Source organism: Cryptomeria japonica, chromosome 10, assembly GCF_030272615.1.
Source record: "Cryptomeria japonica chromosome 10, Sugi_1.0, whole genome shotgun sequence".
Taxonomy (NCBI): domain Eukaryota; kingdom Viridiplantae; phylum Streptophyta; class Pinopsida; order Cupressales; family Cupressaceae; genus Cryptomeria; species Cryptomeria japonica.
This window is the reverse complement of record NC_081414.1, coordinates 533,835,854-533,852,289: the sequence shown is the minus strand read 5'-3', so window position 1 is coordinate 533,852,289 and position 16,436 is coordinate 533,835,854.

The following is a 16,436-nucleotide window of genomic DNA, read 5'->3' as shown; positions in this document are numbered from 1 at the left end:
TAGTTCACCTCTGGAAGGGGCAGTGCCCCTAATTCACCTCTAAAGTATATGAATGTAGTCTTTGGGAGAGGCTTGGTGAATATGGCTACTTTACTGCTCCTTATTGGAAACATGCTCCAGTGCAATCTCTTTGTTCTGAACCTTTTCCCTCAAGAAATGAAACTTAAGCTCAAAGTGCTTGGTTCTAGAATGTAAAACCGGATTCTTGGAGATATTAATTGCACTAGTATTGTCACAAAATATACTTACTAGTTCAAATACAGGAACTTTGAAGCCATTCAATACATGCTTCATCCAAATTGTCTGAGTACAGTTCATGAAAGCTGCAACATACTCTGCTTCCACTGTAGACTGAGAGATGCAACTCTGCTTTTTACTCATCCATGAGACCAGTCTACCACCAAGGAAGAATGCACCACTGGTTGTGCTCTTTTGGTCATCTACATTACCAGCCCAATCAACATCTATGAACACTTTTAGGTTAAAATCATTATTGTATGGATACCATAACCCATAGTCAATAGTTCCTTTCAGATACCTAAGAATCCACTTGACTGCAACCAAGTGGGATTCTCTTGGACTTTTTTGGAACCATGCAGTAATGCCAACTGCATGTGCAATATCCGGTCTACTATGCACTACATAATGCAACTTACCAATCATTGATCGATATTCCTTCTCATCAACCAATGCAGAGTCATCCTCTTTGGATAGTTTACAATCGGTCACCATCGGTGTACCAACCAGTTTTCTATCTTCCATGCCAAAGGTCTTCAACACCTCTTTGACATACTTGGACTGAGTGATAAAGATTCCATCTTTCATCTACTGGATATGTAGTCCAATGGAGAACTTAATCTCCCCTATGAGTGATATCTCAAACTCTTTCTTCATCTCATCTGCAAATTCATGACTCATCTTGCCATCTCCACCAAATATAATGTCGTCAACAAATACCTCATAGATTAGGATCTAATCTCCTTCAGACTTCAAGTAGATATTGCTATCTTCACTTGTTCTCTCAAATCCAATCTTCACAAGATGGGAATGTAGGTGCTCATACCATGCTCTAGGTACCTGCTTTAGCCCATATAAGGCTTTATGTAGCCTACATACCATGTCACTATCTTCAGATAGGGAAAACCCATCTGGTTGCTCAATATACACCTCTTCTTCAAGTACACCATTTAGGAATGTAGATTTTACATCCATTTGATATACTTTGAAGCCTTTAAAAACTGCATATGCAAGAAGCATACGATCTCCTTCCAATCTGGCTATAGGAGAAAAGCTTTCTCCATAGTCTTCTCCTTCTTCTTTGGCATATCCTTTGCACACCAATCTGGCTTTGTTTCTAATCACTGTGCCATCCTCATTCATCTTATTTCTGAAGACCCATTTGGTACCAATAACATTTTTGTACTCGGGTCTGGATACCAAGGACCATGTACCATTTTTCTCTATCTGATCAAGTCCCTCTTCCATTGCCTTGATCCAGTCTTCATCCTTATGTGCCTCTTTGAATGTTTCAGGCTCAAATTCAGAGATCATACATGAGTTTTCTCTAACTTTTCTTCTTGTAAGGATTCCTACATCCTTTTGCTTAGGATCATGATTCAACTTGACATACCGAGGAATGGTCTTGATAGATTCCTCTTGTTTTTCTTGTTCATCCTCATCTCCATCAGTATCAGCATCTACATTTTCCGGTGTAGAAACACTGTTATTGGTACTCAATTGACTAACAATCAGTTCCTAGAAGGTTGCAACCAGTTCACTTACCGCTTGCTCACTACTGATTTCCTCAGTTTTCTCAGAGGTTTCATCAACTCTTACATTGATGCTTTCCATAATTCTCTGAGTCCTATTGTTAAAACACTTGAGAGCTTTGCTCTTGGTGGAATATCCTAGGAATATTCCCTCATCACATTTCGCATCAAATTTGCTCTGGTGCTCACTCCTCTTGATGTAACATTTGCTACCAAACACTCCAAAGTAGCTAACCACGGGTGTCTTACTGGTCCAATACTCATAAGAATTTTTATCCTTACCTTTCTTGATGAGTACCCGGTTCATTGTGTAGACTGTAGTGCTCACCACTTCTCTCCAAAAGGTGTGAGCTAACTTTCCTTGAATCAACATGGTTCTAGCTGCTTCAACCATAGTCCAGTTATTCCTCTCTGCTAGGCCATTCTATTATGGAGTCTGGGGGGTAGACAATTGCCTCTTGATGCCATGTTCTTCACAATACTTGTTGAATTCACTGGAAGTGAATTCCCCTCCTTGATTAGTTCTCAGGCACTTGATCCTTTTACCGCTTTCCTTCTCCACTAATGCTCTGAAATCTTTGAACTTTACAAAGGCTTCAAACTTGTCCTTCAAGAATGTGACCCACATCATTCTTGAGCAGTCATCAGTGAGAATCATAAAGTACCTATCACTCTGCACACTTCTAGTTTTCATAGGACCACACAAATCAGTATGCACAAGATCAAGCAAGTTGTCAGCAATGAAAGATTTACCTTTAAAGGTTGAGGAAGACATTTTCCCTAATTGACACTCTCTGCACAAGGTATTATCCACTTTTCTTAGCATCGACAACCCTCTAATTGCCTTGATCTTACTAGCCTTCACAATGTTATCAAAGTTTACATGGCAGAGTCTCCTATGTCATATCCAGCTATCATCAAATTTAGCCATAAGACATGTACTTATATTTACATTTATATGAAATAGGTTACCTTTGGTCTAGATGTTGGTGGCCACCAATTCACCATTCTTTCCTTTCATTCTACAAACTCCATTCTTGAATTCTAGAGTGAGGCCACTATCATTCAACTGGGCAACACTTAGAAGGTTGTGTCTGAGACCATCAACCCAATACACATTGTCAGCACTACTCTTTCCATTCAGAGAGATGGACCCTCTGCCTTTGACCATGCATGGTGCATCATTGCCAAAGCAAACCACACCACCATCATACTCCTCCAAGGATAGAAACTTGCTTTGGTCACCAGTCATATGGTGAGAACAACCACTGTCAATGATCCACTTATTGGAATTATCAAACAGGGAGACAAGAGCCTTCTTGTCTGACCCATCTTCTTTGATAGCAACAAACACAATATCTTCATTTTCTTCATCATCTAATTCTTCATCTGTGACACCTTCATCAACTGCCACAAAACAGTTTCTCCAGTTTCCTCCTTTAAATTTCTTGAACCTTTCCGGTTTGTCCTTGTTGTAGCCATTAGGACAGTTTACAACAATGTGTCCTATTTGGTTATAAGAAAATCATTTCAAAGGTAGCTTACCTTTGTATTTTCTGGTTCCTTTAGGAAGCTTCCTAGCAAGGAGAGCTTCAAATGCCATCAAAATCTCCTCATCATCCATTTCTCTGCTCTGTCTTGGTTCACCACTAGTGCTAGCTTCTTTTCCATTTCTAGATGGTACAACAGAAGCTTTAAAAGCTCATCCAATCTTTTGAATACTGCCATCAAAACTATTTAGCTCATAGGTTGTCAACTTTGCTATGATGGAGTCCAAGGATACCTTAGTCTTGTCTATTGATCTCAGCTCCTAAATAGCAGCAACCCTTCTTGCATAGATTGGCAATAGGGATCTCAGGACTTTGCTTACCACAATGGAATCTTCTATTTTACCACATGCACTCTTGATATCTCCAACAATGGTTTTGATTCTTATTCCATATTGTTGAATGGTCTCACCTTCAACCATCCACATATCTTCAAACTTCCCTCTCAAGCTTTCCTCCTTAGCTTGGTTTACATGCTCATCACCACCATAGATATTTTCAAGAGTATCCCATACCTCTTTGGGATTTACCTTATCCTGAACATCAATAAACTCAATGTTAGATAAACTACTAATTAGGGCTTCCATAATGTTGGGTCTCAAATCAACAAATTGGATAGGTTCTAAGGAAATGCCAACTCCTATGATCAAACCCTCCAATTGACTTGGCCAACTTATATAGCAAACCAATTCAGATTTTAACTCTCTCACTTCAGGCTCTGCAAGACCTAGGCGGGAATACCTATTCACCAGCTATTTCCAATAACCAATGCTTTTTATAGAAAATTTATTGTCTTAATCTGATATTTCCTAATCCTGAAATGGCATAGGTTCCTAGAATGGAGATATAGCAGATGAGTTCAAGATTGTTGTTGTAGAAGCTATTTGATCTTATGTTTTCTAATTACTTCTATTGCTTTAAAATAACAAATGATGAAATATAATGATGAGTGTAATCTGTATTTGACCAGTGCCTTCTTTGCTGTTTGGGCTACAGAGTCATTGTACTTTCTTTAGGACTTATGGTGCGAGCCTGTGAGATAGTTTTTTAATCCATCCCTTTATGGACCTATCAGTTATTATTTCTTTTGAAACCAGTCAAATGCTTATATTGTATGTTGATTGAATGAATTTAACCCTAACTTTAAGGGACCAATCAATTAAGTTTTACGAGGAACAATTACAATTCGCGAGCAAAACTTTTATTTCAACATTATAACATAAAGCATATCTTTAATTTCAAGAATATGAACAACCTTATCACTTAGATAATATCACAGACGATTGCCAAAATAAAGTGAAATAATCCACAACACATACGTAAAGAAAAAGAACAATTGATCATGATATGTATTCCATTATGGTTTGTATAATAGCAGACTTACAGGCTGTCATACATTGCTATCTTGCTCTTATCTATTTTCGTCTTATTACATATTACAAAAACCATTCTCATATATATATGGGAATGAAAGCTATTCATGAAAAGACACGTCTTTTCGAAATGCTAATCATTAGTTTGAACGTCTCTAACAAACTTAAGCAAAAAGAGATTAAGAATTCCTAAATGATGAATATAATCATCATCTTTAAAGGTTTTGATTTTAGCACTCTGTTTCTTCAATTCTTCTCCTTGCAACAGATATTTGAATATCATCTGGTTGACGGTAGGGGCCATGTCTTTACTTCGATCCATTTCTGACAAAGCCCAATTTTTGACGCTGATAAGCTCATTCCGCAAATCCTCCAGGGATATTACTTCTCCTTCTTTATAGACCGAGGGCATTCCAATAGGTCTCCCATCATCCAATTCCTTAAGATCTTTTCTCAACGTATCTTCGAGTTTAACATGATTCTCCATGTACGCTATCCCTTTAGTCTTCTCCTCTGGCGTCATTGTATCAGCACTATTTAGTACTTCGTGCAATCGTGCTTTTAATCTCTCATGCTCTGTTAATGCCTTTATAGTTCCATTGTACACCTTCCAATATGGTTCAACATGCGAAAGCATGGTGTTGAATCGATGTCCAATGATATCATTGACCAATTTGTCCATCTTTTGTTGGATACTATTTGCCCATTTGGTAGCCTTATCTGCTTGATATTTCTAGTACAGGGCATCAGAAACATCATCCAAGCTATGTCCTGTGGGGTATGAGGTGTGTTCTCTTATGGGAGTCCCTGTCTCAAGTTGCAATATTTTTGCTTGCAACTTTTGATTCTCCTCTTTAGATTTTTCGTACAACCCCTTATAGGTCATGTTCTCTCTGACCAAAAATTCTGTTTGGTCCAAATTTAATCTGGCAACATCCAAGTTTAATTTCGCAGTGACCCTAGGGTCAATCTTTCCAACTTGATGAACCATGAGATGTCAAAAGGTTTCTTCAATATCTACAATAATAGGCCTCTTTCCCTTTGGATATAACGCCCATTGTAGGAGAGCCTTCTTATCAGGATCATATCCGGAACCTAGGAAAAATTTGTCTATTTCCTGAGGCAACAACTGTTGATTCAAGTCTTGCTTTTTCAAGAATCCGTCAAACAGAAGTGCTAAATTTATATCCCAACCAGAAAAGATGATTACACCAGCCTCTTTTAATAATTTTCTCCCTTTCTTAGGGGTCATATCTTTCATGAGGATATTGATTTCATCCTGCAGTCTCTTCATCTGTTCTTCTTGTGGCCTTCTAGCCATGCTTCGTTTCACATGTGCCCCTTTATACTGGTATAAAAATGAAAGGAATTCCCTTGAAGAGGCAAATCCGTCATCAGCAATGAAATCTTCATGCTCTATCATCCTGATATCAACTACATCTTTAATGTTAATCTCACCAGTGTCCACATTCATCTTTGCTTCAAAACCAGGAGGATAATCTTCTCTAGGGGAATCAGCAGGGATACTACTAGTAGTTGATTTTGGTGACATGTGAGCCAATGGTTGACTATCCTTCTCAGTGTTGATAAAATGAAGGAATTGTGGGGGCACTCTATGCATGATTTCTACTTCATGTTGAAGTAGCCTTTTGGCTATTTCCAGAGGATCTTGGAGGTTTCCAAGTAGATCTCCATCTATCATCCCCCTTGCCCTTTTCCATTTGAAGGCCTCCCAAGTCATCTCACTCCTTTCTCTCAAAACCCTGGCCTCCTCTCTTTGAAGGTTCTTGATCAATTCCTCTGGCATTTTGGCCACATGAATTCCAGCTTTTAGTTTTTGTGATGCTCTAGCAGCTCTTATATATCCCTCAGGATCAAAGTTCTCTCTAGGTTCACCTAGGGTCATGCCATAGTAGTCTAATTTATTTTGAAGTAAATGGTAACTTTTCGAACTTTTAACAATGAAATCAGAAAAAACCAATAAACCTGGAACGATGGACTGTTTACCGAAATCTGTAAGGTGTTTGGCACTGACAGTAGATAATTGTCTTACAATCTCTAGGCTACCCACCCTGTTTGGTACTGTAATTGGAAGCATCTGTGGTTTTCCTTCATGCCCAAATATCCTGATTTCTGTATGATTATCATAGCAATACCAATCACCCCAATTGTGCGCAATCTGGGACTCCAGAGAGAAGTCTTTTGGCCTGAGGAATCTTTTAATTTCAGGGGATAGAGTATAATCCCTATGTTGCCCAAAGGCCGCACTAAGGGGTTTCACAAAATATTCCTGAAAGTACCAGTATTGGTTGTTCATGAATCTCTGATCCCATTCAGAAACCCACAACTGAACTGGTTTCTTCAAACCATTCTTATCATAAGCTCTGATGCAGAAATCATCTGACCAGAAATTGATTTCTTGTCCACAATAAAGAATAATATGCATTAACAAAGAGTACAATGAAAAATGGACATTCACAAGGTCTCCTTTTAACTTCTCCAACTCGTGATTTAAGGCATCTGCAACATAAGTGGCATAATCAAATGACCTAGTGTCTTTTGATTGTAAGTCAGCACACACAACCATGACCCCAATATCCATGAGAGGATGAGCCTCTAAGCCTAATACTTGGGCTGCAGCATAATATGTATACTTAAAATATGGATGGAAGTGGTTGACATCAAACAGCACCTTGTCATTTTTGCTGAATGGAACAAAGGACCCACCCACTTTTGACCGATGAATAGGTAGTCTCCATGTCCTGTAGATGTTTTCCATGCTAAATAATTCTTGTGGCAGATTCTACATATCGATTCTATCCTCTACTTCCCAGTCAAGATCAAATACCATATCAATAGTTTGTTTGTTAATCACCACTAAGGGATTCCCTCAGTAATCGTATATGGTTTTGGTTCTCGGATTATAACAATCTGCAAGAGCTTTCATTATTTCAACATCCACAAACACGTTTGCGACTACCAATTTCCCTAAGTTCTTCTTCCATAGATTACTTATGGGCTCAGGAGCATCCCTTCTTTTGTAGCTAAATAGGAACAATTCATGTCCCCTGATTTCAGTCCAGATGTCTCCCAGATTTTCAAATCTATCCTCCAATCATTCTTCCTCACTTTTGATCTTTTTAGACCTTACACTAGATGTGGGACATTGGTCTAGCAAATCCTGAGTCAGAGCTCTCCCTTCCTTCTTCTGTCTTTTGGGCTTCTCTTTAGGGTTTAGCTCTTTTCCTTTCCTACTCTTTTTAGAAGAAGAAAAAGAAGGTTCCATGATTTCAACAAATACGAGAGACAACACTTACTTGGAAAAATGTCTAGGTCTTCTGATTGTCGTTCATGAATTTTCGCAAGTTCTTCGCAATTTTCAGTCTCTTGGCATCAATCTGGCTCCTATGAAAATTCGATCAGTTCAGCTGTAATCGTATGGGCAACTTGTGCATAGTTAATGTCTCTGCATCTACAATGGCTACTCAAGTGTTTAAACTTAATTGCAGATGTGACATTCTTCACTTGGGCCTTTAACTCTTTCGCGGGAAGTACAGTTCAACCAAAATGATCGTAATTCAAGTTTTCGATGAAACCCTTGTCTTCGACCGAGCGTTTTGATCTTTCATCGAAAGCCCATTCTCCTCGATATTACCTTTTTGGTGAATAACCCATGTCGAGAAGCCATCTTCAAGACTCATCGAAATCATCTTTTCATCGATAAACTTTTTGTCGATAAGTTATTTGCAAGTTTCATCGAAATCATATTTCGATGAGTTTCGTTCTTCGGTGAAAGCTTGTGCAAGCTCTTTGAAAGTCTCACTCCTTCGATATTCCCTTTATCGATGAAACACTTTAGTTTTTGTTTGATATAATGCTGTCGATGAGATCTGCATTTCGATGAATGCTTTATGAGTTTCTTCGGCAGTTGTTTCTCCTCGAAATCACTTTTTTCCTTTTGCTTTTCACTTTTCAATGAAACTTGGGCATCGATGAGTGGCTTCGTTTATTTACCGAAAGTGATATTCCGCCAAAAACCTTTTGCATAGTGCTTTACATGTCATGCTCTATTTCGATGAAAGCACTCTTTCGATGAAACTCCTTTTGAAATGCTCGATACAATTTCTTGGCCGAAAATCTTTAGTCTTCACGCTTATGGAAATATATATATTTTTATTTCAAATATAGTGTTCAACAGCGGCTCTGACTAAGGATGGAGGCATATTGTGTATGTCTTCAAGAATTTAGAATCTCTGGTTAGCGCAGATACATGATGGTATTTACAATGGAAATGGATCCTAATCTACTGTACACATGATATAGTATGTTCAAGAAAAGAAGTTTTTTAAGAATTGTCCATGTACTGGCAATTCTTGGACTTCCCCTGTTGTGTTTTGGAGCAAATAGGAATCCTCTCCCTTTTTATCTATGATCACATATGGGCCGATCCATAAGGCTTCAAATTTACCATGCTTGCCTTTGTCCTGACTCTTGGCATTCCACATTAAAACCCAATCGCCCACACAATTTTCTATCTGATGTCCTCTTGTCATACAACTTCTTCATTTGATTTTGAATCCTGATATTCTGCCTCTGAGCCTCTGCTCTAACTTCATCAAGTTCTACTAACTGCATTATCCTTTCTTGTGATGGGTCTTCAAGATCTATCCCTTCTTGAGTCATGAATCTATGTACAGGCAAGAGATTATCCAAAGGCAGTCTGGCCCTTTTGCCATAAACCAACTCAAATGGAGACTTTCCTGTAGATTTCTTCACAGTTATCCTATCTGCCCATAATGCAAGATTCAACTTTGAATCCCATGCTTTCTTGTTCTGTCCCAGCATCTTTTTAATGATCTTTAGGATATTCTTGTTGCTTGATTCAGCTTGCCCATTCCCTTGAGGGTGGTAAGGAGAAGAATGTGATATCTTGATGCCATATTCTCCACAAAAAGTATTGAATTCCTCCGACCTAAAGGACATACCATTGTCTGAGATGATCTTTGCAGGAACACCGAATCTAGTAATAATGTTTTCCATTAAAAATTTTATCACCACTTTGCTAGTGGCCTGTCTAGTGGGTATTGCCTCTACCCATTTGGTAAAATAATCTGTAGCGACTAATATCCATCTGTGTCCTCCACTAGATTTTTCTGATATTTCTCCAATGAAATCTATCTCCCATTGTTGAAATGGTTCCTCAGCCAACATTGGTCTCAATGGGAGTGACCCTTGATATTTCATTTTGCTTGAAAACTTTTGACAAGCTTCACACTTTCTGACATATTTATAAGAGTCATTGAAAACACATGGCCAAAAATATCCAGCTCTCAATATCTTATGTGCAGTAGTCTTAGCCGAAAAATCACCACCACAAACCCCATCATGCATCTCATGAAGAACTTTCTCTGCTTGGTGGTTATCTAGGCATAATAATAATATCCCATCTCTATTTTTCCAATATAAGTCCCCATTGACAATCACATATCTTGCAGATTTTAACTTCAAAGCTCTCTTCTGATTATCAGTCATACCATCCGGGCATTTCAAGTGCTTAAGGTAGTATATGATATCAGTGTACCATACTGTAGTCTCAATACTAAAGTTAGCTTCTTCCCACCCAACTTGATTTACATAAGACTCCTCAATCTTAGTTTCTGTCATAAGTTTAGCCAACCCCTATCCTTTGATAACCTGTGAAATCTTGAGCTCAATGTTGAATTCTTGTATTTGGTTGATCCATTTACATCTTTTGCCCGTGACCTCAGTCTGTCTGAAGATATCTTTCACTGCTGCATTGGGAACATAAGCTATAACTTCAGCCCCTACCAAGTATGATCTAAACTGTTTTACTGATTTGACCAAAGCGTAAGCTTGCTTTTCATTCAACTCATATTTTACTTCTGAAGGGCTCAAAGAATTGCTAAAATATGCAATGGGCTACTCATATCCTTCTGGATTTTTCTGTAATAATACTGCTGCTATTGTGTGACAGGAGGTGAATGAGAATATTATAAAAGGTTTGCCAAAATCTGGGGAGATTAGTACTGGTGCCTCAGAAATTGCTTTTTTGATCGCCACAAAGTAATCAATTGCTTCCTCAGTCCAGTCTATTTGGGCCTCTTTCTTTAACATCCTTACTATAGGTTTTACTATGTTTGCAAAATTCAAAATAAACCTTCTTACAAAATTAATTTGTCCTAAGAACGATTGAATGGCCTTGATAGTTCGGGGGATGGGAACCTCATTGATAGCAGCTACCCTTTCAGGGTCAATTCTCACCCCTTCCTTGGATACTATGTGTCCAAGTAACTTTCCCTCTTCAACACCAAAGTGGCATTTCTTAGGATTCAAGGAAATCCCATATTCTAAGGCCCTTTTAAATATCTTTTCAAGGTGCTCACAATGATCATTAGCTTTCTTTGAGTATGCAGTTAAGTCATCTTGGTATACTACCATGATTACATCAATCAGTTCCGCAAAAGCCACATCCATTGCCCTCTGAAATGTAGCACCAGCATTAGTCAATCCGAATGGCATTCATGCATAGACATAAGTGCCCCATGGAGTTGTAAAGGCTGTCTTATATTTTTCAGCTTCTTTAACCTTAACCTGATTATAACCTGAAAATCCATCCATCATAGACAATAACTCACACCCTGTCACCTTCTGCAGCATGTTATCCATATTTGGCAATGGATAATTGTCCTTTAGTGATGATATGTTTAAATTCCTAAAGTCCACACATAATCTAATATCCCCATTTTTCTTCCTGACCGGTACCAAGTTAGAGACCCATGTGGAATATCTGCAGGGTTCAATAATTCCCGCGTCTTTCATCTTTATGATCTCCTCCCTCATTTTTGGTAACAATGTTGGATTAACAGGTCTCTGCTTTTGTCTGAATGGTTTAGCTTCTGGTTTAAGTGGTATCTCATGTTGAAAAAGATCTTCCCTATAAGCTTTGAGATCTTCATAAGACCATGCAAACACATGTTTGTATCTTTTTAGCAACATTATCAGTTGTTGCCTCATGGTAGGAGTTAATTTTTTTCCAATAAAAACATTTTTGGGGGTTTCTTCGCTTCCTAGATTGATTTGTTCAACATCACTCTCTTTAACAGTTGATCCTTTAGTCTCAATCACATCCTGAGCATTAAAAGTTCTTTCTAATGCTACTAGGCCTCTTGGTAATTTATTTGACTTCAGTTGTATAATTTCATGTCCAAATAAAGTTTCCTTACCTTCAGTTTTTTCCACAAAGTCATTAAAATTTATAGCTTGAGTCTGATAATGATCAACACACTGTAAGAAGTTTAGCAGATCTGCATCATCTTGAAACACTTGCCAATTATACAAGTTGTCAAGAACAGATGGTCTTACTTTCATCTCTACTTTAGATATCCCGGTTAGCATTATATCATTGTCTTTTAATGCAATATTTGCTAAAAAATCTGCCATGATGTTCTTCGACCTGTCTATCCAATTTATCTGAAAAGCATCAAAAAGCTCCATAGTATCCCAAATAGCATTCCTATATTGTTTCAGTCTTAGGTGTCTTGAGGCATATTTTTCCTTTACCTGTGAAACTATCAATTCTGAATCACCAAAGACACTTAGCAATTTGATTCCATGTTTGACTGCTATGTTAAGACCAGTGAGTAGAGCTTCATATTCAGCAATGTTATTAGTGCATTCAAATAACAACTTGAAAGAATATTTATAAGTTTCCCCTGTGGGTGAAATAAATAGGATTCCAGCCTCACTTCCTTCCTTGCTACAAGACCCATCAAAGAACATTTTCCATATTTGATCATCCTTTTTAGTTAGACATGACTCAATGGGGATCCACTCTTTAAATTTAGGTTTTGTTAACTGTACTCGGAAGTTGTCTATATCAGTTTGTAAAAAACATATTTGATTCACTATTTCTTCCATGTCTTCTATGATATATGTGGACCAGGATTCTCTGTCAATTTTCACTTCCTATCCATTGATTGGAATCGTAGCATATGACAAATCCAGTTGCACATATCCACCAATCATATTTGACCACTGCCTAGACAACAACATTCCATAGTTTGGAGGAACATCTACCACTGTAATATCTGTTTTATACAATGCTTCTGGATAGGCTGCTAACCTGAATTCTACATCCTTCATAACACCAACCACTGGGACTGATCTATTGTCCATGGCATAGCATTTCCCAAAGGTAGTATCCACTTCCAATCCAAGTTCTTTCATTACCCCAACAGGCATGACATTTATAGCTGCTCCTGAATCGATCATACAATTCTTTATTTTCTTGTTGTTTACCACCAAAGTGAGATAAAATGGATCTACTTGTGTTGGGTTTTTAGTTATAGTGGACCCTAAATATATAACTGGGGCCATTTGTTCATTATTGTCACCTGTTGGAACCTCTTGTTTCTGCTCATCAACCTTTTCTTCTTGGATACCTGAAATCATCTCCAAAGTTTTTTCTTTGTACTTAGGAAACCTCATTATTTCCATCAATGGAACAAAAACTTTTAATTGTGTTAATGCAGTTGAAATATCAAATGAAGTTGAGTGCTGTGCTGAAGGAAGTTTTACTATTTCTTCCTTTTGAACATCATGACCCTTTTTATTATTCTTTGGTACAACCTCCTTAGTCTTAGTTCCTTTGTTTATTCGTTTGAGTGTCTCATCAGTTTCTTTCATAAAAAGACTAGTAGGTTTACCCTACTCTGGATTCACCATTCTATTCCTTAAATCATAAGTCCTTTTTGCTTGTGCAATGGCATAAGCTGTAATTCTTCTTTTCTCTTCTTCAGTAGGGATCCTGAGCTTAACACTTTCATTTTTGCTGGTGGTCATAGGTAACACAGAGCATTGATCAATGTTCATGGAATCTGATCTTCCTTCTTGAGCAAAGGATATCATGTTAACAGTTGGATCACCCATATGTTCTTCATAACCATCCTCCTCCTCCTGCAATCCTTTTGCTACTGCGCACAAAGAAGGAGCATGTGGCATATTGCAAGCATAACACCATATGTCATCATCTTGAGTATAGTTTACTGTTCTTTTCAAAGGATCTGGAATTTGCTGATTATCTTTGTGGTTCCTGTCTACTGGTTTTCCATCCTTCAATGTAGTGTTATAGGGCATGTCATGCAATCTAGGCCTCTCAGGATGGTAGTATTGTTGTTTCTCTATTTTGTTTACCCTTACAGATAAATATTTTAGGGCATTTAAAACTTTGTCAAGCTTATCTTCATCTCTATTAGCCTTGGGTGCTTTAGGATTGTACAACCTTGCATCCTCTCTTTTTCCCACTTTACCAGCAGCCTTCCTGTTATTTTCTATAACAATGGCATCTTTCATAACATCCCAGAGGTCTCTAGGATTTCTGGTTCTCAGCTCATAGTTTGTTTTACTATCATAAGCATTGATGTAATATAGAATGCTCACCTTAGGTACCGGTTTCATCCTATTGGGGATTTTGTTTAGAACCTTGTTAAATCTTTTGTTAAAATCTATCACTGATTCATTTTGCTCCTTTTTTATGCTAATGATTTCATGCAAAGCAAACTTAGGGCTGTTATGGTCTCCATATTGCTCAAGGAACAAGTCTTTGAATTCTGCAAGATTTCTAATGGATGCATCAGGCAACGTCCTAAACCAATCTCTTGCATCTTCTATTGATGACTGCATAAACAACCTGATCTTAACATCTTCATATGGTAAACCAAAATCCTCGAATACTGCATCAAAGGCTTTACAATGAGCCTCACCTGAAACTGCATTACTTCTTGTGAATCTTGGTATTGCAGTCCTGATTTCATTTGGGATAGGATATGGGTATACCATCATTCCTGAAAAATCAAACTGCCTCATTTGTTCCATATTTATTAGTCCATGTCCCCCATGAGGATTCCCAAAGTTTTGGTTCATATTACCATATAAGGGCATCTGATTTTGATAAGGAAAAGGGTATTGATTCTGGTGTTGATATTGAAACTGATTAGGGGGTGGATGTTGGTTATAAAATTGACCAGGAGGCGGGAACTAATTATGAGCAGTAAAGTTTGTATGTGAATTTGGCTGGACCGGTGGCGCACTTGATTGCACATGGTCATCCCTTTTGTTACTAAACAAAGGGTTCTCATAAGCCTTAAAATCATTACTCTTTGTCTTACCCACTCCCTGAGTATATTTTTTCTTGTAGTTGTTTACATCTTTATTAAAGTCATCCTCACCAACATTTATGCCTAATTTGGCACATAGTTCCGAACATTCCTGAGTCCTACCTGAATCTCTCATCTCAGCAGCTGCCTCCATCATTTGTCTAGTTAAATCTGTAAATCTATCTGCAGGATCCGCCATACCTGATCCTAATGAAAGTGGTGTGTTTTATCTGGACCGTGCTTCGTGATTTTCGAAACTAGGGGGAATTTGAGATCGCCCCTTCTGAGCTTTATATGCTGCAACCAAATCCTCATTCACTGGGCTTGAAGTAGTTGCTCTATCTTGTTCTCTTAAGGGTGAATGTTGGTTGCTTTCATGTTTATACTGATTATACCTTTCTCTCATAGATTCATTCATGGATTCTTTGTCTTTGTTCTTTCATTGAGAGAAATCTAACTGGGATAAAGATTGTCCTTTTGTGACTGATCTAATTCCGTGCATTGATATTCTTAATTCAGAGTCGCCACCTCTTTCCTAGAGGACATAAGTTATTTCTTTCTTCTAATTTCTCTCCCACAATAGAGTCTTAATAATCTCCCCAACAGAGTTGCCAATCTGTTGGGTCTCAAATCAACAGATTGGATAGGTTCTAAGGAAATGCCAACTCCTATGATCAAACCCTCCAGTTGACTTGGCCAACTTATAGAGCAAACCAATTCAGATTTTAACTCTCTCACTTCAGGCTCTGCAAGACCTAGGCGGGTATACCTATTCACCAGCTGTTTCCAATAACCAGTGCTTTTTATAGCAAATTTATTGTCTTAATCTGATATTTCCTGATCCTGAAATGGCATAGGTTCCTAGAATGGAGATATAGCAGATGAGTTCAAGATTGTTGTTGTAGAAGCTATTCGATCTTATGTTTTCTAATTACTTCTGTTGCTTTAAAATAACAAATGATGAAATATAATGATGAGTGTAATCTGTATTTGACCAGTGCCTTCTTTGCTGTTTGGGCTACAGAGTCATTGTACTTTCTTTAGGACTTATGGTGTGAGCCTGTGAGACAGTTTTTTAATCCATCCCTTTATGGACCTGTCAGTTATTATTTCTTTTGAAACAAGTCAAATTCTTATATTGTATGTTGATTGAATGAATTTAACCCTAACTTTAAGGGACCAATCAATTAAGTTTTGCGAGGAACAATTACAATTCGCGAGCAAAACTTTTATTTCAACATTATAACATAAAGCATATCTTTAATTTCAAGAATATGAACAACCTTATCTCTTAGATAATATCACAGACGATTGCCAAAACAAAGTGAAATAATCCACAACACATACGCAAAGAAAAAGAACAATTGATCATGATATGTATTCCATTATGGTTTGTATAACAGAAGACTTACAGGCTGTCATACATTGCTATCTTGCTCTTATCTATTTTCGTCTTATTACATATTACAAAAACCATTCTCATATATATATGGGAACGAAAGCTATTCATGAAAAGACATGTCTTTTCGAAATGCTAATCATTAGTTTGAACGTCTCTAACAAACTTAAGCA